At 37.5% G+C, this 24,160-nt stretch overlaps 1 protein-coding gene across 3 annotated transcripts in view; it reads left to right on the top strand.

Moving 5' to 3' along the window:
* The first annotated feature begins 9,344 nt into the window (after nt 1-9,344).
* Nucleotides 9,345-24,160, top strand: part of DGKG (diacylglycerol kinase gamma) — a 103,273-nt gene continuing 88,457 nt past the window's right edge. For 2 of the 3 annotated variants that reach the window (XM_087964887.1, XM_087964886.1), the window contains exon 1: nt 9,345-9,809. The gene's annotated coding sequence lies outside the window, so the exon portion shown is untranslated. The remainder of the gene's footprint in view (nt 9,810-24,160) is intronic. The other variant, XM_026667714.2, reaches the window with a different exon arrangement.

Here is a 24,160-nt window from a genome sequence, read left to right as displayed (position 1 = left end):
TTAGAAGTACAGCTTTCCTCAGTTTATTATAAAGTATGGGAAAATTGGTACCATTGGATACATGATAGAAACAAGCAATTAAACAAATAAGGAAAGTATAATTTAGAAAGATAGGAATATATATATATATATATATATATATATATATATATATATATATATATATATATATATATATATATATATATATATATATATATATATATATATGGATCTTTGGTTATTCGGGTTTTCTCCCGCGTAAGATTCAAAGTATCTAGGCAACGTTTCGGCGAGGTCCCACTTTATTGGAGGTTACTTTATTGGAGGCCTTTAGCGCAGCTTGGCTTCGGGTAAATGGATGGCTATCATTAGTTAGGAAGCTGGGTTTCATCTGGGTGCCTGGTTGGGGTGTGTTTGAGCTGGAGGTATCAGGGGGGATCTGTTTGTGCCCAGGTGTTTGCCTGGCTTGTGGTGTGGAGCCAAGCTGCACTAAAGGCCTCCAATAAAGTAACACAATGTTGCCAGCCAATCAAGATACAAAAAGAGCCAAAAAAACAGACAGAAGATATTAGAAGCAGAACACAGCAAACTCCAAGACCAATAAACACAGACCAAGACTCTCAACCAATCAGGATGAAGAAAAAAAAACCATTCTGGCACAGCAATAGGCTGCCCCAAATTTAAATCTGAAACCACTGTAAAAGTCTAACTCACAGACGAACACTATACAAAAGCCTGATGATGGCAGATGAGATTCTGCTGAAACGTTGCTACAACTTTAAAAGCACCACTACTATGACGTGGGAAAATACCCAAACAAAGCTGAATGCCATACATGTAAGTACCCGCGAAAACTTAAGAAAACAAATATATATATATATATATATATATATATATATATATATATATATATATATATATATACATATACATATACATATACATACATACACATACACATACACATACACATACACATACACATACACATACATACATACATACATACACACACACACATAAAGTTCTGCACGTTTTAACTTTGATAAAAATCTAACTGTTTGTTTCTTACTTTAAAATATATATAAGATTATTTTCCTGTATAGAAAAATGAACTATGTTTGAAAACTAGTTGGAAATTTCAGTTAGTCCAAAATAATATGGTTGACATTATTAATTGGGACACAGATTATAATCTAATCTCTCATTTCTTTTGCCTACAAATCTACTTTCAAGTTTCAAATAGTTGACTATAATTTATAACAACCTAAATGATTTGAGATAGGATCTTTGAAAAACAATGTTTCTGTATCTGCCTGCTTGGACTGTTGAAGAGAGATGGGTTTTCACAAGAGACAGAGAGGCTATTTAACGATTTATAATAGCATCTAGCCACCCTCCATATCAGTGATATATCATTACATCACTGACCGGGTGAAACTAGAAATAGCTTCTGCTTCAATTGCAGATTTTTTCTGGTATTGTCCTAGTAAAACAAAATCCCTGGGTACTAATGTATCTTGCATTTTTCTGGTCCTTATAGTCTTCTCTGGTAAGGGGACTTTTAACAAACAAGCATTAAATTCAACTGCCTCACTTAATATGAAAAGCTAGTTACAGAATTGCAGTACAATATTTGTATTAAGAAGGCCCCCAAACTAGTACATTTGCTTGCTAGAAACTGGTTGTCTTCATACATGATCCATCTCAGCTTTTCTGATAGGACCTCATTTCTGTACTTTTTAATCTTTCAATTTGCAAGGATCCATTTAACTTTTCTGGACTGAAGGGTTTAAAAAAACATATTTGAATATGTAGGTAGTTTCTTACCCAAACAGACCAGCTCTAATCCTGTTTAGTTGTTTAAAAAAAAGATTTATAATTATGTATTTTTGGACTAGGCCCCCAAGATTAAGAGATGCTAAAATCATGTTTCCTTAGAAGCCATAGAATATGGCAGATCTAGATAATTGTTACCCGTCCAAGGACTACACTTTCACCCCACACCCCCACCCCGTTTTTAATCTCCAAGGGAGATAAAGAGCATGATGCGGTCATCATAGAAGGATTTAAAATATGGGAGATAATTTTTTTTAAATAAAAAAAATCAAACATTTGTAATTTTCTGTTTTGTTTGTGAGGAATTTATTTAGACAGATGTGTTTAAATACATGTTTTCTTTTTAAAAGTCAGAAAATGGATAAACAATTGGATATAAGCCAGGGAATGTACATTCCGTGGCTGAGTTTAAGCTCTAGTGGGGCTAACTTTTTAGTAGAGTTTCTTCACATTTGCCCAGCAGTGGTACTAGAAGAATCCAATCCTACATCTTTCTCTTTCTATTTGATGGTTCAGTGCTTACCTTATTGCCATCATGGAGTATCCTGCCCCCAGAGTTCAAAGGAGTAGTAGCGGGGGGGAAAAGCCAAGAGAAAAGGCTTGCTTGCAAGTTGCAACCTGCCAGTCAAAGCCTGCTATTTATTTCTTGTACATTCATAAGAAGCTTTTAAGCAGTGAGCATTAAGCCAAGCTATATAGTAGGTGTAGCTGAAGTGGCCATTAAATCCTCAGTAGGGAATCCTACTCAGGCAATTATTTCAGGAACATTAGCACTTTCAGATCTTTGCCACCCTGTCTAAAAATCGTGACCAAAGACGCCAATGAATACCCAGTGGGCACTGGAAAGCATGTAGCCTGGGTTGATGAAAAATAATGCTTTTCTTCAACTAAACATGATTTTCTTTTCTCTTTTTGACAGAACTACAAAATGAATTGCTAGAGGGGGTGCAGCCGTGTCAGAAATATATGCCTTCACAAAGCGCCCGCGCTCTCTCCTCCAAGCTTCACAAACTGTGCTCTGTGTGCTAGGATGGAAAGTTTTGAAAGGGCCAATGGAGGCAGGGTAGGAAAACCCTACCAAGCTGTGTTCTTAATTTATTGGCTGTGTGGGCTATTTCTAGGTATGCATATATTTTTGTTCATGATTTTAATGCAAAACATAAGAGGCTGATGATTAGCCATCAAGACAACATACATTGCAACATGTATGGAAACTGGACCCATATAGCTTTCAAGTTTCATTGAGCCTTTTTACTAAATTTAAACAAGATGATCTACTGGGTGAACAGAAAATTTCAAGTGCCTGTATAAGGCTGTCAAACTCCCGGCCCACGGGCCAAATGCGTCATGCGCTGGCCATGCCCACACATGGTTTAACAAAGGGGGGAAAAGTCCCAACACGCCATGTGATGCTGCTGTGACGATGTGAATTTGACATCCCCGGCCTACACAATTAGGTGAAATAATGGGCTAAAACATAAGGATCTCTAACACTTCAAAGTCTAAGCTTTTAATTGGCTTTTGGCCTTATTAATTAGCTGCTTTTTAATGTGATTTTAGGAAACACAAATTCAGATGTTTATAATGCATTTTCCTTAGTAAGGACAACCATTTGATTGAATGAAGTTATGTGGATGACTTGTAGACTGGTGTGAAGAGACTATAAAGTATTAAAAACCATTGCAATATATTGAGAATTTACTGGCTGTACCTGCAAGTTTTAAATATAGAGTACCAGCGATATTTTCCTTGATGTACTACAAAGTACCTCAGCAATTACAGGTAGGCACATCAATCTGTTTGCACTGTGTTAGGCTCTGGATGCCAAAATATGCCATCCACCCATCATGAAGAGGCTTCAGACCACAGAGCAGGTTAAAGATGAAGTGTAAAATAAAATAATCATATATCCTGAATGTGAAGGGAAACATTTTAAAAATAAATAAATAAATAACAACAAAGTATTTAACTGTGACAGCTGTTCTCTTTAGTTCCATTGGGGTTTGTGGTATTGGCCATTGTGCCAAAAGATTAGTCATCTGCAAAATTTCCTTGTGTGAAGTCATGCGATAAACACATATGTGCTTAACAAAAGATGATCAACCTAGTAATATAGTGCCTTAGTAGAGACATTTATCAATCTACTTCAGATGGGCGTTGTGTCAAGGCATTATATAGAAGAATAAAGCAGCAAAGGCCCTTGTAACACATGGAAATTTCCCTGAGATAGTTAAAACTGATCAAGAGCTATTAATTGTGGAGGTTTATTCAACATGGCATAAGCTGAAGACCAATTGCAGAATATTGTTGTCATGGAAGCAGGCTACTCTAATAGAATTTTTGTCTCCCTAATACCAGTAGTATTGTAACTAGTTTATATACAGTTCAAGAATGAAGGGAAACTGCAGTTGACTATTCAACCCACATTGAACCAGTGGTGCTGATCTTTGGGGATGAACTGACACAGAATTTTGAGAGGGTGTTCTGGGCACTTTCACGAAATGGCTGCCACACTAGCCATTACTACTCACCAATATATCAGAATAGAAACCACCATTCACACAGACTCCCAGGGTGCTTTTTATAGTTAAACAAACATGTCTTTTCTTTGGACCTGTAACTACATTTTCAATCAAGGTATAGTTCTCAATAATTCCTCCTGGGAAATAATAATACAGGTAGCTCTTGGCTTACAACCATTCGTTTAGTGACCATTTGAAGTTACAACAACATTAAAAGGTGACTAATGACCTTCTGCACACTTATGACCATTTTATTTATCAAATTTGCCACCTATTTCATGGTTCAGATAACCCTGAGCAGGTTGTACCAACACCATTGCAGCATCCTGTGGTCACCTCAAAATTTGAACGCTTGGCAACTGGCATGTATTTATGATGGTTGCAGTGTCACAGGACCATGTGATCACGTTTTGAGACTTTCTGACAAGCAAAGTCAGTAGAGAAGCCCGATGTACTTAACAACCATGAATTCACTTAAAAACTACAATGATTCACTAAACAACGGTGGCAAGAAAGATCGTAAAATGGGGCAAAATTCACTTAATGACTGTCTTGCTTAGCAACAAAAATTTTGGGCTCAATTGTGGTTGTAAGTTGAGGACTAGCTGTTATGCTTCAGACTGGTGCTTTGTGTCATATTAGCTATTTTATTTTTTGTAATTAAAATATTACTTTAAAAATAAAGTGAGGGACAAGAACTCAAGGGGTGTGTTGGCATCATGTTGGAGTTGTAGGCATAAAGCCACATATTCAGCTCTATTCAGCTCTACTAAGCAGCAGAAAAACATATACTACATTGTGGCCATGGAAAGGATTCTACCACTTAAGATTACAACCTTCCAAAATCTGACACTGTCCAAATGTGAGGCCCTTTTGAACAAGAATCCTGGGAGTTGCAATCTTGTGCATCTGAAGGATACTAATTATGGGGAGTCTTTATTAAAGGATATGGCACACAATTTTTGAATATTTCTATGACTTAAAAATTACAGCAAACTCAAAGTAGAAAACAGATCACTTTCCTCATTTAATATCTTTTTCTCTACTTTAGTGAATGAGTTGCCCAGCATATCCATTGTATTATATTTAAATCCCCCTTCAAAATAATTTCATACGCATTTATTGCAGATCATTCTTGTTTTACAACTTCATTGCTCTGTCAATTTTATCAAACATTTTACTTATTCTGTTCAAAATCATAGCTAAAAGATATTCAAAAGTTTGCACTGAGGACTTTTATATAATGCAATCAAAACAAATTTACACCATTGTTCTATGTACTCTGAAAGTCTTAATCTCTCAAATATGCAAAAACCATAAAAATTAAAATTAAAAAAAATCCCCCAAAGTGACGAAGATACAAGGTATGGTCAAGCTTAATGGCCATAAAAGCTCCTTTATGAGTGCAAACTTGATATAGTCCCAACTCTCAGCCACTTCACTCATAAACTAATTGTAAACATGGCAGTTTCTGCACTATACTGATGACCACCAGCTGTTCGAAGTCATGTGGATGATCTGAACTATTTCTCCCTTGTTCCAGAAAGATTACACTGGCTTAGATCCAACATCACAATGGCGTTTCCCCTCACAAACCTGCCTTGCCTGCCAATGAAAGCCAGCAAGGCATCAGGTCGCCATAGTACTTATAGGAAATCAGGTTGCCATAGTACTTATAGGAAATATTGCATCAATATTCTGACTTGATCCATGCTAGCAAAAACTCTAATTAACAAATGTTGGGCACAAGGGTGATGAAGCAGTACTGTGGCCTATGCAAACAGGGCCAATCCAAGATGTTCTGTCATCTGGGGCAAAGGGCAACATGCTGCTTTTCCCCAGTTCATACAGAGAATCTGGCAATGTGTCCTCTACTACACTAGACATAGAAGATAAGTAGAGTACATAACTTTGTCTTCCAATAAAATGGAACAGCTGGGAGTCCGGTAGATTGCAGCTACAACCCCCAACATCTGTGGCAATTTAGCATTAACTGTATATTAGGTTAACTAAATCATCAACTTCCCATTGGTTCAAGCCTCAGTGTGCTGTCTTTAGCTGATTTGGAGTATATCTCCCATGTTCTCCAGTCAGCATGGTGCTCAGCTGTAATTTTTACTTCCCCGCTTTTGAAGTGTACATATGAGAAAAAGTATAGGCATATATTTCTAAAATGAATATAGTGCAATATGATTAAATATAAATAATGCAACATGCCTGAAATAGCATTGCCTTTCAACATTAATGTCTGCGCGTCATGGAAAAAAGAGGGGAGATTTTTAAAAATCTATTTTGGCATATTTTGTTTGCAGTGGTTGTTTTGTTCCTTAGGAAAATTCGACCTTTGCCATGGAGGAAAATGATCAGAGCCTTCCTTTGTTTTTCTAAAGAAACTTGACAGAAGGATAAAAGCAAAAAGGGAAACCTTTGACTAGAGGACTCTTACAACACCCTTGTGGGCTGTCCTACTATGCCAGAATCTCCTCATCCCAAGTCAAAACACAGTCATAGCTGAAAAGTTAGATATCATATTGGAGGCACCTTGTTTACCTCAGGACAATACAGCTAACTGGTTCCAGCCAGTTGACTAGTGGTAAGGGATTTGTGGAACTCGAGTGAAAACTATCTGGAGAACCTCAAGTTGCCTACTTCTAGAGCAAATATTTTAGGCACCACATTAACAAAGGACATATTTGCATAATGATGTAGCTTGCAATAAATGTAGAGATCTCATTTTTGCTATTGTCCCAAAGAGAATGTCATTAGCATAAGACTTTGGGGAAAATATGACTTTAACAGGAATGTCTATAAATCAAGTAGTGATGGATGTAACCTTATTTCCAAATGCTCTTTATATTCAGTTGATCAGGCAGGAGAGAGGAGCAAAATCATCATAATCACCCACTATGTGTTATTTCCCTTTAAATCCCTGTAATTCTAGAAGATTCCTTGGAAATCGCTATTGTTGGGTCTAGTCATTCAACTTTTCACCTATTTTTATTGTAGCACATCGTGCTCAAACAGCAAGATCTTCATAACAGTACAATTTGTACCACGTATGAGTAAGGTTAATTCACATTATCAGATGTTTTCTGTAGAGAATCCTTAAGACTAATAGTTTGGATCTGCTAATGATATGCCTGATTTATTAGCAAGACTTCATTTTTAACATAATAAAAAGTACACAAAATGGCATTTCTATTTTAAACTCTTTCGAGTCCCTCTGATAGACAGAGAAACTGATTTCTCCTTAACATAATTTTCTTATATGCAAATCTTTCCAATTTTAACTAAGATTTCTTTGAATAACAGTTCTAGAGGAAAATGCAGAGGACATGTGTAATCCATGTGCCTCAAAATGATCTGATATTCAATACAGTAAATACTGCACTGTTTCTTTGCTAGTATCTGTTAAATAAGGGTATAGAATTCTTGTGCTGTCTCAAAAAGACCACCAATAGGCTATAATTCCATACAACCATATGTCCTAATTCTAGCAGGAAATGACCTACTCCTAGAGGGTGAAAGCCTCTTAGCCAAGGTCATACAGCCATGTGACACGTTAAGAATCTGTGGACACACAGAAAACAAAGCAAACATCAAATACTAATTCATATTTTCCATTCTTCAAAATCCAGACTAGAATTGAGAAGAGATTACTTGATCAACAGCAGCATACTGACTCTCAAATTGAGCCTTTTAAAGTTTTTCATTGAGGCTCATTTAAAAGGAATGTTTTACTCTTCCTGGCCTAGGATCACCAAATTCACTGGAAGTACCTCAAGGAAAAGCCAAGTATTTCACCATTTATTCATTCCAAAAAAGAATAAAGTAAATCATGGACACTTCACTAACACTCTTCTGACACCATAATGTTTAAGCCTTAGGAAGCTGTTCATGTTAATACCTCCTTGCATCTAGAACTATTTTACATATCACAAAGACATGGTATGCAAGCTCTTTCCAAGATGCCAAATATTAAGCAAAAACAAATTAACCTCTCCTTCACCAGAATGTGTACAAATTATATGGACATTGGGAGCTCATTTGGAGACCAAAAGCTTCAAAACAGTATAGCATCTTAGAGAAACACAGGTGCTATCTTGTTTTAAAATAGCTGTCAGGCCGAATTTTGACTCAATTTGAAATACATTACTTTTTTTGCAAAAAATCCTGGAAGGTAACACTATTGGCATTCTTTGTTAAAAAAAAAAAACTCAAGAAAGTTTCCATCATTTTTCAGTAGAATATCAGAATATTTAGCTTAAATTAAACCCATTTCATTTTCATTTTAAATTAAACCCATTTCATTTTTTAAAAATGCCAAATAGAATTCCCTACATTTTGATGTGTTAAGATTGATGAAATCACACTTTAATTCATTAAAGAGGAGCATTATTTGTGGGAGCTTAGTTTTGGACTGAATCCTTGATAACAATTTGATCTTGAAATATCAGCCTGAGGTTTCAGCCACTTCAGGTTTACAGGTCCAGATTGAAATCTAGTAACAATTGGATGTGAATTCACTGGGAACTGGGAAGGCAATTCACGTTTATGTGATGAATTTAAGGAAGTGCTGGAGGTAAGGATAATACCAGGCTGAGCCAGTACTTGGGTTTCTTTCAGCTGGAATAAATCCTTCCCTCAGTACAAGGGATTGGTGTGGGTGTCTAACTAGGACTCTTGCACAGGTAAACAGGCCCATGCTCTTTCTCAACATTAACAGGAGACATTGGTGTAGTCACAAAAATGGGGGGGGGGGGTTTAAAAAAACAACACGATTGTTTCCCCATTTCTTGCTCTCAGGCCGTCTCCTCGGTTATCTTCCAAGATAGAGGCAGCATAGGCAGAAGCACCCAGGTACCTCTGGATTTCCGCCTATATTTAGACAGGAAGAAAATTCTGCAGCTGGGGGTTGCGAGCCATCTTAACAGCGGTCAGATTGAGCTGTCAGGCCGAGTGGGAAAGCGCTCAGGCTGAAGAGACAGCCGCTGCCAGCGGAGACGAGCTATATCTTGAGGGCGGGAGGAGGCTCCATAAAGCACTGCCTGCCTCTTTGCCCTGCTAGCTTTTGCCGACCCCTCAGAAGCTCGCCGGCTACGCCGCCTGGATGACTGACTAGACCTAAAACTCCTGAGGTCAGTCTCGGGCTTTCAAAGCCGTCCGTCCATCTCCTGGGCTGATAGGCCTCCGTCCCCAATACAAGGAAGGAGGGGAAGGGGGGTGGTGGTGGAAGGCAGAGCCTGGCAACTTGACTGGTAGCGAGAGCCTCCCCGCACAAACGCGAATTGGAGCTGCACGTGTGTTTTTGTGCCTGTGTGCTCGGGCTCGAAACTGCCTATTTCATTGGCGCTCACATTGCAGACACACGGAGCAGCCCCGGATGCTGGCTTCTTGTGGGGAGTTTGTCTGCGGTGGACCTGGAAGAAGGATGTAGCTGAAAGACTGCCGCAGGATCTTTGGGAGGTTCGTCTTTAATTTAACTGCAATTTAGTTTAATAGTCCTTGGATTCTTTCCAGTGCAATGTGGGAAAGACACCTGATGCTCTTAAGATAAATGCAGGTTGCTCCGCGTCGGAGTCTTCCAGGACGGAAAGAAGCGCTGGAAAGATGTTCTGGGAGGAAAGAGAAACAAAAATAGACCCCCGTCGGGTGTTCCAATTTAGGGAGACAGCAATCTACGCGGAGCTGATTTTTTTTTTTTGGGGGGGTATTGTTAGTGACTGACCTGCTAGATGCCGAGGTTTCACCTGCTCGCTCCAGGGGCTAAAGTTTTTTTCCGCCGCTAGTTTTGCGACGTAAGAAGTACCGTATTCCAAGTCAGAAGAAAAACCTGTCTGACTTCGTTTATGAACGCCACACGTGCTAAGTGGGGCTTTTGTTAGAGGTACTCTGTGGATTAGGTTGCAGAAAAGAATCTCATCTATCTAGGAGTCGGAGAACCCAAATCCAACTCTGCTCTGCTAGTGTTAGCAATATCTGCGGCACAAAAATGTAGAGCAGGTGAACAAGGTGGAGTGAATTATGCAAGTTGATAGTCCTCCAAATACATCAAGTGTGCGTTTAAATGGAAATGTGAAACATCCCTTAAAGGGCAACTTACATAACGCACTGTTCTATCTCGCACTGTTCGAGCAGATCCAGACTAAATTCAGCATGTAGGTACAATGTTGCTTTATTCTGCCCCCAGGACATGATTTAAACTGTCCCTCAATTTATTTTCAGATCCTGCATGATAAATGTGCCTTTCAATCCGAAGTGTGCCTGTGGTTTCTTAATTCTCATGAAGCCATATAGTAGTCTGAATTATCATGTGGATTTTTAGGTTTAGTGTTGTGATTTATTCAGTTTATTCATGGTTATGGAAGCCATGTTTTATAACAATATATGATCTTAATTATTCTGGTATTTTTCTATGAATCAGCCTCATTAATCCCAGATTATTACAATTAGATTTAGATTTCAACATGAAGATAAAAGCACAGTTTCCTGGACAAGTATAGATTTTGCTGAAAGAAATGAATTCATATCTACTACCCTCATGAATTTAGCTGATTCAATCTATCTAGTCCAGAAGTGTCTAGTCTGACAGCAAGAAAGGGGGTTTTGTAGCCTTTGCACTTTATCAAAAATATCTGATAGACAGGTGAGCCATGGCATTCCTGAAGTGCTGAGAAGCAAACATAGGCCAATAATTTAGATTCAGGACTTGCCCATTAACAGTTTTTCAATATTGTTTTCTTCAACATGCTGTATTAAATTTATGCTAACCATGGCACAGATTCAGTGTTGCTGTCTGCTATATTTGCATGTTACTTTGCATCAAGAATTGATATCAAAATAATGTGAATGTTTTAACACTTTCTGTCTCAAACATGAAGAGAAGCCAAATTTACCTTTTCTGTATAAAAAAGATGGCAAACTACCATTTTATACTCAACTATTGGGGAGTTAGTTCCATTGAATTCAATGGGATTTGCAGCAAAGTGAGTATTTGTCTAGTCCTAAAATCTTAACAAATAACACCAACTAAAATGAGATCTTGGAAAACAGTATTATTATGCAAAATACTACATAATACCATGGAGCGACTTTATAAAGGAGGTTAGGTTCTAGTCCTGTTCCAGTTTACCTGGCAGTATGCTCCATTAAAGTCAGTTGGAATTCCATGTAAACATTTGTTTTTAAGTCTCTGTGATTACCTTTGAACAGAGAAATGTTTTTTACTTGAAACACAATCAATAAGCGGTGCTGTCTGTCCTAGTAATATTTCCGTTCTCATGTTTTTAAGAGACCTTATGGAACAAAACATGGAAAGCCTATTTTGTACACTTTGTGTGTGTGCCAGTGATAACCATAAAAATAGTATCATTTGTGTTTATATAAACAAAATCTTACAGTACACTTAAATTCAGAAAGGCTTCCCAAATGATCAAACAAAATAAAGATTTTCATCCAGTGCCTTATTTGTGGTTGCTCATAGATTAGGCAACTCCAGGTTAAACCATTAAGAAAAAGGATAATCATTGTTTGGGGCAACAAAACAGGATTTTAATCACTTACATTGTAGTGCTACTTTCTAAGATTAACTTCCATTTTGGTCAAGATATTTGCATGAAAGAAGATAATACATTTTGCAACTCATATTGGTAGTTTGGATCTCTTGCTGACAAAACTCAGCTTGATTTTTTTTTAAAGTTTTGGCAGCTTAATTTTCAGTCTCAGTATTTGGCTTAGTAGTCAAACTGGATTTTTCTCCTTAATTAACCAAAGAATAATAAAAGTGCAAGCCCTGCAATAGGACACCTTTTAGTTACATTAATTTTTAAAGGCCAGGTAGGAGTTTGATTTTTAAATAATTATTTATTAACATATACATTGCCTTTCTTCATGGACAGAAGACCATATACATGATGTCACCCCCTTTTAACACTGACATTATTGGAGTTAGGTTCAGAAGTAGCAGATGGCTCAGGGTCACTGAGTGAACCCAGCCTCTCAAACCATTGTCTACCATTCTACAACTGTTTGTAAATAGAAATGTGAATAATTCTTAGGTAATCAGAGCACTGCCTGATAGTTTTTAATCAAGGACAGCAGGTGAATGAAAGTTCAAGGTCCTTATTGGGGTCTTATGAACAGAAAAGTTTTCTTTCCAGCACGTCCATGTTTCTTTACAATAATGTAGAAAGGATTATAAATACCAGTGCAGCATGAATCCCAGTGTTGTGGAGTGATATGTTATAAGCAGTTTGGAATAAGGACAGCTTTCATTATAGTAGTCCATTGCCAGCAGCTAAAAGCTTGGAAATATGAAGAGAATATTCTGTTGTTGCATTAATTATGTATGAAAACACCCCAGTGCCTCACAATAGATACCTATCTCTTTCTTTTTAGAAATAACAAATGGTATCAATGCAACACTCTTAACTTACATTTCAAATTATAAGAAAGGTTTCATGAAATGTAATTCAGGAAAGACTCAAGAACCATATATATATACACACATATCCATACACACACACACACACACACACATACACACTCTTTGTATCATTGAAAGTCCATTTCTATTGTTTTAAAATTCCATATGCCATATGAAGGAATATTTTTAGGCACCAGTTACTAGAGTGAAGCCTGCCTCGCCCTGTATTCCAGGACATTGACATGATTAAACTCCTGACCAAGTTCTAATAATCTTGGGGAAAAAAATATGCAAATATTTCTGATATATATATTGCTAGTTCATTTTTAATACTAGTGAGATTTTATTGATAGGAATACATTATAACAATACTAAGAGCAAAACATTATTGCCAAACATAGATTGTGTCTTAAGATAGGGATGGAGATTTTACTCACTATCACATGCCTTGCCTTTACTTCTCCAGAAGTGTTGGCCTTCCACTTTCATCCAAATGGATAATGTGTATTTAGATCTGATGATAGACTAGCAATTAATTTTGGTTTTTTTTTGGGGGGGGGGGAGAATGAATGGGAATAGCAGCTATACTGTATATGCCATGTAATAATAGCCTCATGAATAAATACTAGAAGTTGCCAAATAGATGTTTTTCTGCAAACATTGATGGTATTAACATCTGCATTCATTAAAAATTTTAAAATAAAATCACCCTGGAATTGCTGTGAATATTTTTTATTTATTTTTATTTATTTGATTTGTCAATTGTTTACAAGATAATAAGTACAAGTGTATACATAGTTGTGAATATATGGAATGGGTACATATAAGAAAAATAAAAGAATAAGAGAAACAATAGGACAGGGACGGTAGGCACGTTGGTGCGCTTATGCACGCCCCCTACAGACCTCTTAGGAAAGGGGTGAGGTCAATAGTAGACAGTCTAAGGTTAAAGTTTTTGGGGTTTGGGGAAGAGACTACAGAGTCGGGTAGAGTATTCCAGACATTGACCACTCTATTGCTGAAGTTGTATTTCCTGCAATCAAGTTTGGTGCGGTTTACTTTGAGTTTGTATCTGTTGTGTGCTCTTGTGTTGTTATGGTTATTTATATGGTTATTTATATGGTTTATATGGTTATTTATATGGTTATTTATATTTATATGGTTATTTTGGGCAAGAATTTATTGGGCTATTTGTTTAAGAGGGAAAAGCCCAGACTCAAAACTGAACACTTCCCTTTCTTGACATAGAGTATTATCTGAATCCAGACATGTGCAAGTCTATTGTTAACTTTTGACACTGGCCTAGATTCTTCTGTGTATAGACAGAAGGATTGAAGATGCGGCTTACTCCAAGGACCAACATGTTTAGGCCTCTATCAAAGGTATTTTGTTTTGTACAAGGGGAAGAACTCTTACAGTATTCCTTCTTTTCAGCATTGCTTGTGCTTCCTTTAACATCCAGCACTAGTAATTAGGAAAACTATTTGTGCCACAATTGGCTTGTTCACAGGATATTTACATAACCAGCAAGCAAGTGGTAGAAAGTTTAGGAAAGAGGACTAGCTAGTAGGAATAGCCAGGAACAGTGGCTGAGATACTGATGAGCAACCTGAGGCCCTAAGCTGTATGTGGCAATCAATCCCTTCTTTGCACTTCCCAGAATCACTTCTGATCCCAGCTGCTAAATACTGGTGCCGTAGTTTCCTGGCATTTTGAAATAGGAAACACTAGAAAACTATAATGGCAGTTTTTTGGGAATGGAGGAGGGAAAGAATAAATAAATAGTACAGAATTTCTCCCCAAAGCATTTGTGTGCCTGTGGCCAGGCAAACAATATTACATAGAGTCCCAGTGATCAAAAAAGTGCCCAATCCAGATTTAAGAATCAGGAAAAAATAGCATTCCTTGGTATTCTGTATGATACTAGACCAAAGTGACATCAATTAGAGGTCAAAATTATCGATGAGCTGATCAAGAAAATTCAATTGTACTGCTGATGTTAATAGAGCAGTATTTTCTTCTGGCAGGTTATATAGATTTTAAAAAATCTATAGGAAATTGTTCCAGAAATGTCCCCTAACATTGGCACTATTGTATATCTTCTCCCAATTATATACTGTGAATCTTAACATAAACATAAAACATGCAATTTGCTATGTTTTCATTCTTCATCAGACATTACCCTTCGTGGTAGTCCTTTTAAATGTAAATTCAACTATTCTAAATGCCCTTTTAAAGTAATTACAAGTAGTCCTTGACTTACAATCATTTAGCAATGTTTGTACATTAGTGTGTGTAGTTTGAAGTTACAACGGCACTGAAAAAAGTAGCTTGCAACCAGTCTGCTCACAACTATTGCGGCATCCCCATAGCCGTGTGATCAAATCCAGGATCTTGGCAACCAGCATGTATTTACAATAGTTGCAGCATCTCAGGTTCACATAATCATCATTTGCAACTGCCCCAGCTGGCTTCTGACAAGCAAAGTCAATGCGGGAAGCCAGATTCATTTAATGACATGATTCACTTAAGAACTGCAATGATTCTCATAACCATGGCCAAAAAAAAGGTCATAAAATCAGATATGACTCACTTAACTAGCTTTATTTGCAACAGAAATTCTGGTTACAATTACGATTGTAAGTCAAGGACTATCTGTACATCTGCACATATGGAACTATCAATAGTAGTTTCTTATTTTAAAGGTACTTTGGCTTTTATTGTGTTTCTGTGCATTTCGGTCTGGGAAAAAGCAAGTCTATTTGTGTGAAGAGTAATGGTAACACAATGCTCACATTCATTCAGGTTCCTTAATGGTGGAAAAAATAAAACAAAATGGAGACCGCACACATGCACACACACACACAGAAAGAGACTGTTAGATGTAGCCAGGTCAAACCCAGCTCCTCTCTTTACTAATCCCTTCAGACCCAAAATGACTCTCCTGCAATCCCATCAAACCAAAGAAAAGAAACATCCTTACCAGATAGTACAGCCCAAAGGCAGCCTTATTTGCAACATAGAAAAAGCACAACCTTCCATTCTCTATTAGTGAATGGCCTCAACATTGTATTTCCTTAATAACAAACTTTGGGGTTCTGCCACTGTCCTGAAAAGCCCTTTTGCTTAGCAATAGAACTCATTTGGGGTAAACTGACAAGGATCTACCCAGTTCCCCAAGCAGAGCAGCCAATCCAGGATTTCCTAGTCCTAGTCCATTCTATAAAAATTGCTTTCCCATTGTTCAAGGTCTCCCATGTTAAAACAGGCAGCCAATAATCATTGCAATAAACATAGCTCTCCTCAGTGCTGTGCTCTTATTGTGGCAAAATTCCAGACCAGACTAAACATTCTTTTAAAGTAATTATATCTGCACATATGCAAGTATCAAAAGCAGTTTTATATTTTAAGGGTACTTTGGTTTTGATAGATTGTGTGTGTGCATGCACGCATTTCTGTCCAGGAAAAAGCAAGAATATCTGTTTGATACCAACTGTGATGTAAAGTTTACTGGGGGAAGAATTCTTTCCTTTGCTCAGGACAAGATCCATGAATAATGCTTTTACATCTTTAGTCAAAATCAGGTATAAGCAATCCATTGTTTCATCTGGAAGAGCTGACTTAGCAGAGGAGATTCATACCTAGTGAAAGCCAAGAGTAGAAAGCCAAGATGACAAGGATATAACTGGTCCAACTGAATGTGAAGGAAAAGTCCAATTCAGGTGGAACATATCTGAACAGATGGGAAAAATTCATACCAAATGAATACAGTCTTGGCCCTGAAATTGCACCCTTCCTCCAAACCATCGAGCTTTCTTTCTGTAAAGATCTGAACAATCAAAGTTCTATTTTGTTGGAGATCTGTAACAGAAAATATTGGTCTTTATGAAAGTTCATCATGAACTGTGCAGTCTAAACAAGCAGCCCTTTGGTTTCTGCATTTATTTATTTATTTTATTTTATTTATTTGATTTGCCAATTGTTTACAAGATAATAAGTATAAGTGTATACATAGTTGTGAATACATGAAATGGGTACATATAAGAAAAATAAAAGAAGAATAAGAGAAACAATAGGACAGGGACGGTAGGCACGTTGGTGCGCTTATACCACGTCCCCTACAGACCTCTTAGGAAAGGGGTGAGGTCAATAGTAGACAGTCTAAGGTTAAAGTTTTTGGGGTTTGGGGAAGAAACTACAGAGTCGGGTAGAGTATTCCAGACATTGACCACTCTATTGCTGAAGTCATATTTCCTGCAATCAAGTTTGGTGCGGTTAACTTTGAGTTTGTATCTATTGTGTGCTCTTGTGTTGTTATGGTTGAAGCTGAAGTATTCATTGACAGGTAGGACATTGCAATGTATGATTTTATATACCATGCTTAAATCAGACCGAAGACGGCGTAATTCAAGGTTTTCTAGTTCTAGAATTTCAAGTCTGGTGGCATAAGGTATTCTACAATGAGTAGAGGTGTGGAGAACTCTTCTTGTGAAATATTTCTGGACTTTCTCAATTGTGCTAATATTAGATATGTAATGTGGGTTCCAGACTGATGAACTGTATTCAGTATTGGTCTAGCAAATGTTTTGTATGCTCTGGTTAGTAGTGTGATATTACCAGAGAAAAAGCTACGTAGGATTAGGTTAACAACTCTTAATGCCTTTTTGGCTATGTAGTTGCAGTGGGCTCTAGCACTTAGATCATTAGAGATGAGTATTCCAAGGTCCTTTACAGAGCTTGGGTCATCAACAAGATCTTGACTATTCAGCTTGTATTTTATTTTCTGATTTTTTTTGCCAATATGTAAGACAGAGCATTTATTTGTTGAGATTTGAAGTTGCCATTTGTTTGACCATTCTGATACATAGTCAAGATCTTTTTGTAGGGTAGCAGTATTGTCTGTGGTATTGAACAGCTTTACATCATCAGCGAAAAGAACGCAATTGCTCTTAATATGATCACAGAGGTCATTTATGTAGAGTATGAAGAGAGTTGGTCCTAGAACACTGCCTTGGGGACACCACTATTGACAGGTACAGAATTTGATAGGACGCTCCCAATTTTGACCATTTGTTGTCTGTTTGCCAGGAATGCTTCTATCCAGTTATTCAGTTGTCCAGAGATACCATAGGATTTTATTTTTAGGAGTAGTTTGTTGTGTACCACTGAATCGAAGGCTTTACAGAAGTCTATGTAGATTGCGTCTATTGCTTTGCCCTGGTCGAGTTGTGTCGTCCATATGTTTTTGCAGTGTAAGAGTTGCAGGTTACAGGATAGTTTTTTTCTGAAACCAAATTGTTTATTGGAGAGTAGGTTGTTTGTCTCTAAGTGGAGGATGATGGATTGGTTAATAATTGATTCCATGACTTTACAGGTGACGCAGCATAAGGAGATTGGTCTGTAATTTTCAACTAGGCTTGGGTCTCCCTTTTTGAAGATGGGGATGACTGTGGCTTTTGACCATAGGTTAGGCAAGGAGCTGGTCCTGAAAGATTTTGCATTGCTTCTTTGAACAGTGTGTAACAGTGATACAATGCTCAACTGTTTAGCTATGCAGGTTTAAGCATAGTCACTAAACATTTAACACAATCTGAATCCTGACAGGCATGGGGTGACCGAAGAAACTTGGTTTCCATGGAAACCAAAAAGTTAGCACATCTCTATTATTCCTCTGATTCACAAACAGATTAGAAGGTGACTTCAAGAGAGAAATCACAAGAAACTAGGACAGGAGATATTGCAGAGAGATCACACAAAAATGCTGAGTTTGAAACTGAATTGCCAAAGGACTAGGAGGAGGAAATAAATTGCTTTACTTTTTGGATTTGTTTTAAGTAGAAAAATAATTCAGACAGGTACCTTGATTTTGTTATTATAGCCTATTTATTATATATAGCTAATGATAAAATGTTCTGAAAATTATTGTTTTTTTAGGAATATTTATTGTTTAACTGCTGACTTTAAAAACGTTTACTAGACATAAATTGTGACTTTTTCACCTATGTTAGCTTTCTAATTGGATTCCCACTGTGTCTAGAATGCTGAGGTGGACAAGGAAGCTTGCAAAAGCCAACAGAATTACAAAGAAGAAGGGAATATTTTAGTGGAGGCCACCAAGAAAAATTGTGTAAACATGGCAGTTCTAAAGACATGTTCTCCTATCATTGGATTACTATGCCCCTAATACAACTTAGGATAAGAAAACCAAAGAAAAGAATAGCAAAAATAGTACTTGCCTGCAATGCAATCAGTGATTGATTGCAGTCAGTGATTGACTTTTATTTATTAAATTTATATGCCGCAAAACGACTCTGGGTGACTTACAGTTACATAATATAGTATATATGCTCATTCATGCTTCGGAGATCTGCTGTATTTTCATATTTTCATGGACTTACCTGGAGGAGGAGGAAGGGTTAGAAGACAAACACACAACTGGCTTAGGGGTTAGGTTTAGCCCTGGCTTTGCAGGGATTTTCCACTGTGAGCCCAGAGCTTAAGCAGACCCACAAAAGCAAGACCATTCTAAAAATTCTATCTCTGTGTTCCTTTTATTTCTCACCTCCCAATATGGCCACAAAGTGTGGGTAAGATGAGTGAATGAAATATAAAGTTACCACAACATAAAAAAAGCAGCTGCAACAGAGGTAGTATTAAGCAGGTTCTGACCAGTAGCAGAAATTTTGAGTAGTTCAGGGAACCAGCAAATACCACCTCTGACTGGAGATTTTACAGTATCCTTCCCCTGCCATGCCCACCAAGTCATGCTCACAGAACCAGTAGTAAAAAAATTTGAATCCCAGCACTGAGCCAAAAGTAATGATTTCATAGTCATCCTTACAACAGTTGGGATGACATCCAAGGTTGCTTTCCCATTTGACCATGGCCCCTGTAGCCACGGGATGGGGGTTATTTTGTTTTAGAGTAGCAGTAACTGATTAGTCAGGTCACCCAAATCTAGTCAGGGATCTATAAACTCATAATACATAGAGCAGAGATGTTCAACTTTGGCAACTTTAAGACTTGTGAACTTCTACTCCCAGAATTCCCTAGAAAGTTTGAAAGTTGCCAAAGTTGGACACCCATGCTGTAGACTAAAATGTGATTAGTTAATTTGTGGCTCAATGTATTTTGATATTAAATAATCCTGCACATAGGGATTTGAATATCAAAACAGACTGGATCTTGCAGACTTCTATATAAAAATTCATTGCTTTTTACCCTTCATTTCTGCAGCATCATATCAAATATTGTAAGAAGAATATAATACTATTTGTTTTGTAAATCTTTGATGCCTTACTACAGATACATGCTGAGAATTACTAGATTCAGACTTCTGCCCACTGACCTGATCATAAACAAAGTTTTATGAAGTCCTATTAATCTCATGTTCTGCAGCCAAGGGTACCACGAAGTGTTTTCATTTGGAATGAGCTGGAACAGTAAAAAAGTAATATTTCATTGCTAACATCTCACTGCCTTTCTCTTGATTATGAAAATCCCTGTCATGTTGTCATTTTGCAAAATCATGACTGGGTTGAGAAACTGAAACCAGAATTAAAACATTTCCAAAATAGCCTAATCTCAGGGGCTTTCCTTCTGTTTGCTCATTTTATGAAAAGCTGCTTTTTGTGTTACATCATAAGTGTCTATAAAGAATTCTGGCAACAAACATGAAACTTATCAAAGGAAAATACTTTCCAGTAGTCTGAACTTCTGCTTCTGGTCTCTATGAAAAAATCACCTTGTAGCTTAGCCAATAAATTGTCTGAAACACATATACAAATTATAGGCCACAACAGAATATGATGGCAAATCCTTACATCTATTAATCACAGTTAAAATGAAAAAAGAGTGATTTTTGCTGAGGCTGGATTTAATGGGAGGTGAGGAAATATCATAAGTAATATTACAGGAAGTCTTTCAAATTAATTATTATTTTACTAATATGTTGTTAATGTTTTGCTATAGCATTGTGTAAACTAATGTTAACACACAGGCAGAGAGAGAGAGAGAATGAGATGAGAGAAAAAGAGAGATGAGAGAGAGAAAGATACTAAAAGAAAGAGTGAGAGAGAGAGATGAGAGAGAAAGAGAGAGAGATGGGAGAGAGGGGGAAAGAGAGATGAGAGAGAAAGATACCGAGTGAAAGAGGGAGGTGAGAGAGAGATGAGAGAGAGATAGTGAGAGAAAGAGATGAGAGAGAAATGAGAGATGAGAAAGAGAGAGAGATGAGAAAGAAAGGAGAGAGAGGAGAGAGAGAAAGACAGAGATGAGAGAGAGAGAGATTGAGAGATGAGAGAGAGATGAGAAAGAGAAAGATGAGAGAGAGAGGGAAAGAGAGAGATGAGAGAGAAAGAGATACTGAGAGAAGGATGAGAGAGATGAGAAAGAAAGAGAGAGTGAGAGAGAAAGAGATGAGAGAGATGAGAGAGAAATGCTGAAAGAGAGATGACAGAGAGAAAGAGAGATGAGAGAGAAATACTGAGAGAAAGAGAGATGAAAGAGAGAAAGAGGGGGAAAGAGAGATGAGAGAGAGATACTGAGAGAGACATGAAAGAGAGAGGTGTGTGTGAGGGAGAGATGAGACAGAGGAAGATACTGAGAGAAAGATGAGAGAGAGAGATAAAGAGATGAGAGAGAAAGAGAGACGAGAGAGAAAGTGATACTGAAAGAGAGAGAGAGAGAGAGAGAGAGAAGAGATACTGAGAGAAAGAGAGAGGTGAGAGATCCTGGTATTTTGTTTTCTGTGGAAAACGGGTCAAAAAGGCTCTTTGAGGTTGCAGAAACAGGTGGCCAAGGTAACTGCCTGGAGGACCCCATCCCATCACTGGGAGTTCATGCGCTTCAGCCAGCGGCATGCTGTATTCATATTAGTGGTCCACGGGATTTAAAATTATGAATTCAGTGGTCCCTGGGGTCCGAAAGGTTGGGAACACCTGCTTTAAACCACTGTGTGAAATATAAAATGGTGCTTTCTTTATTAATCATTCCATGGCAAAATAAGCTAATAAAGGACCTGCTGACAGAAAAGTTTCATCAGCTGATAACTTAGCCAGGGGTTACCTTAATCCAGAAATCAACTTGTTTTAAGCCTAAAATATGTAAAATAGAATTGGTCTGTGTTTCATACTCATATCCTCCAAAACGTATCACCTATATTGTATATGTTTTCCTTGCTGGTCTCTGATAGGGCATTTACTTGGTGGAATAAATCATAAGTAAATGGTGTTAACTCCAGATCTTGAAAAGGTGCTTTTTCCAAAAGGCAACTGGACTTTATTTGTTTTTAAATGTTTAATTTCTCACCCAAGAAACTTCTTCCATTCTAATTGACTGGAATGGAAGGATTTATATTCTTTGCAGTCATCTGGTCATTAGCCCTCAGAATTGTTGAAACACTTGGGGTCAATCTATATCCTCAGAATCACCTGACTCAAAGTGCAGGGTGTGTTACCTTCTTGGGGCTGCTGAAAATATTGCATTGTAAACAGGAGATAGGTGGTGTCATATCTCTCCCTCTCTATTGAGGGAGGGCTGTTCAATTTTAACATAGATGGCCTCTTTGAATTCTCTTTCAAACCAGTGGTCCTCTCTGTCCAGAATGTGAATTTGCTCTTTTCAAAAGAGTGACCTTTGTCTTTCAGATGCAGCTGGACTGCTGAATCCTCTTCTGATGAGTTTGTTCTCTTGTGTTGTGCCATGCAATTGTTGTTATTTTGTTTCCCTGATGTACAGGTCTACACATGTCTCACTGCAATAAATATACCACATTTCTCAGTTTTTGCCTGAGTGTTTTGTCCTTGGGTTTAAAGTGTGCCCCTATGTTGCATTAACTGAAAATCCTTCTGAGTTTTTCATATATTCCTGCAATGTATGGAATGACAGTGTTACTCTGTTTATTGTTTTCTTCTCTGTCTGTTATGAAGGAGCTCCTGCTGGATCGATGTGTGGATTTGATGAAGAACCAGTTAGGATAGCTACATGTTCTGAGCGCTTCTTGGTGTGTTTTATTTCTCTTGGTGGATAGCAAACCTTCAGCCTGGTGGTGTAGGGTTCTGAATATTTCCAGTTTGTGCTCCAGTGGGCAATGAGAGTCAAAATGTAAATACTGTTCTATGTGTGTAGGTTTTCTGTATGCTTCAATATTGAGGCTTCTGTCTTCTTTAATGTGCACTGCACAGTTTTGTCCTTGGGTTTGACTATTTCCCTTAACATCTTTCTGTGTGAGTTAACATTGCTGCCCATAGAGTTTGTGTGATTGGTGAAGGCTTCCACTTCCTGTGTTTTAATTTTGACTCAAGAACCATCCACATATCTATGCCAATGAGTGGGTGGAATACCTATGGAGGAGTTAAGGACCTTAAGTATATAATGTGAACTCAATTTTCAAAAAGGGGCTTCTCTTGAACAGAAGCTTCAGCTGGTCCAGAATATAGCAGTGTCGGTAGTTTTGGGGGTACCTCTGCTGTGCAAGATGCACTGGCTCCACTGGCTTCCAGGCACAATTCAAGACACTGGTGATCATCTATAAAACCCTTCATGTAGGATTTCCTTTCTCCATTGGTTACTACCAGTCCTATAAGATCTAACAGAAGGGACATGCTATGGTCCTTTCTATCAAGGAATGTCATCTGGCAGGACCTAGGAAGAGGCCATTTTTGTTACAGTCCCTCTGGAACATCATGGCATCCAGGATCCATCTCCAGTTATTCTGTTGGCTTTCCAGAAAGCCTTAAAAGCATGGCTGTGTTCTTGAATATGAGAGCTTGTGACACAGATATATTCGTAGTGTTGTTGTCCTCAGCTGCCATTCTATGAATATTTATTATTGTTGTGAGGCTTTTGCTGTTAAAGTTGGTGGCTTGGTAATTGGTTTTTAAATTTTGTTAGTCATCCAGAATCACTGAAATAGGCAGCGATATAAATTGAGTAAATAATGAAAAAATTAGAGGAAAATCAGAACATGTAGCTTTCCTAGAAAGCTTACTACTAGTATAAAGAAAAGGAAGCATGTTTTCCACCTTTATATTTAGGTTTTGCAAGTATGGTGAAAGCATAACAGTTATGAAAGCATAAAAATGGGAAATTGGCATCAATACCTTAACTTTAAAAGTATCTTAGCCAGGAACAAGAGCACTATCAGAATATTAACTAAAACTGGATTTTATCTGTTGATTGGCTTTTATTTTTAATCCATCAGTATAGTGTATATACTACCTTCTCTTAAGCTCTCAGAGCAAAGAGATGGGAATATTATAGTCTGTCCTGTTCCCTAGCTATGTGTTTTGCATGACATTTATTTCACCTCACCCACTTTGGGTGTATCTAGTCGTAGTTCTTAGTCAGTATTTAATTTAGGAATTAAATATTCATCTTATAATGAAGAGAA

Source organism: Notechis scutatus, chromosome 4 (genome assembly GCF_049901735.1).
Source record: "Notechis scutatus isolate UNSWTSFEM ecotype Mainland chromosome 4, rNotScu1.2, whole genome shotgun sequence".
Classification (NCBI taxonomy): domain Eukaryota; kingdom Metazoa; phylum Chordata; class Lepidosauria; order Squamata; family Elapidae; genus Notechis; species Notechis scutatus.
The sequence above is the reverse complement of the archived record's forward strand: the minus strand, read 5'-3'. Positions and strand labels throughout refer to the sequence as shown.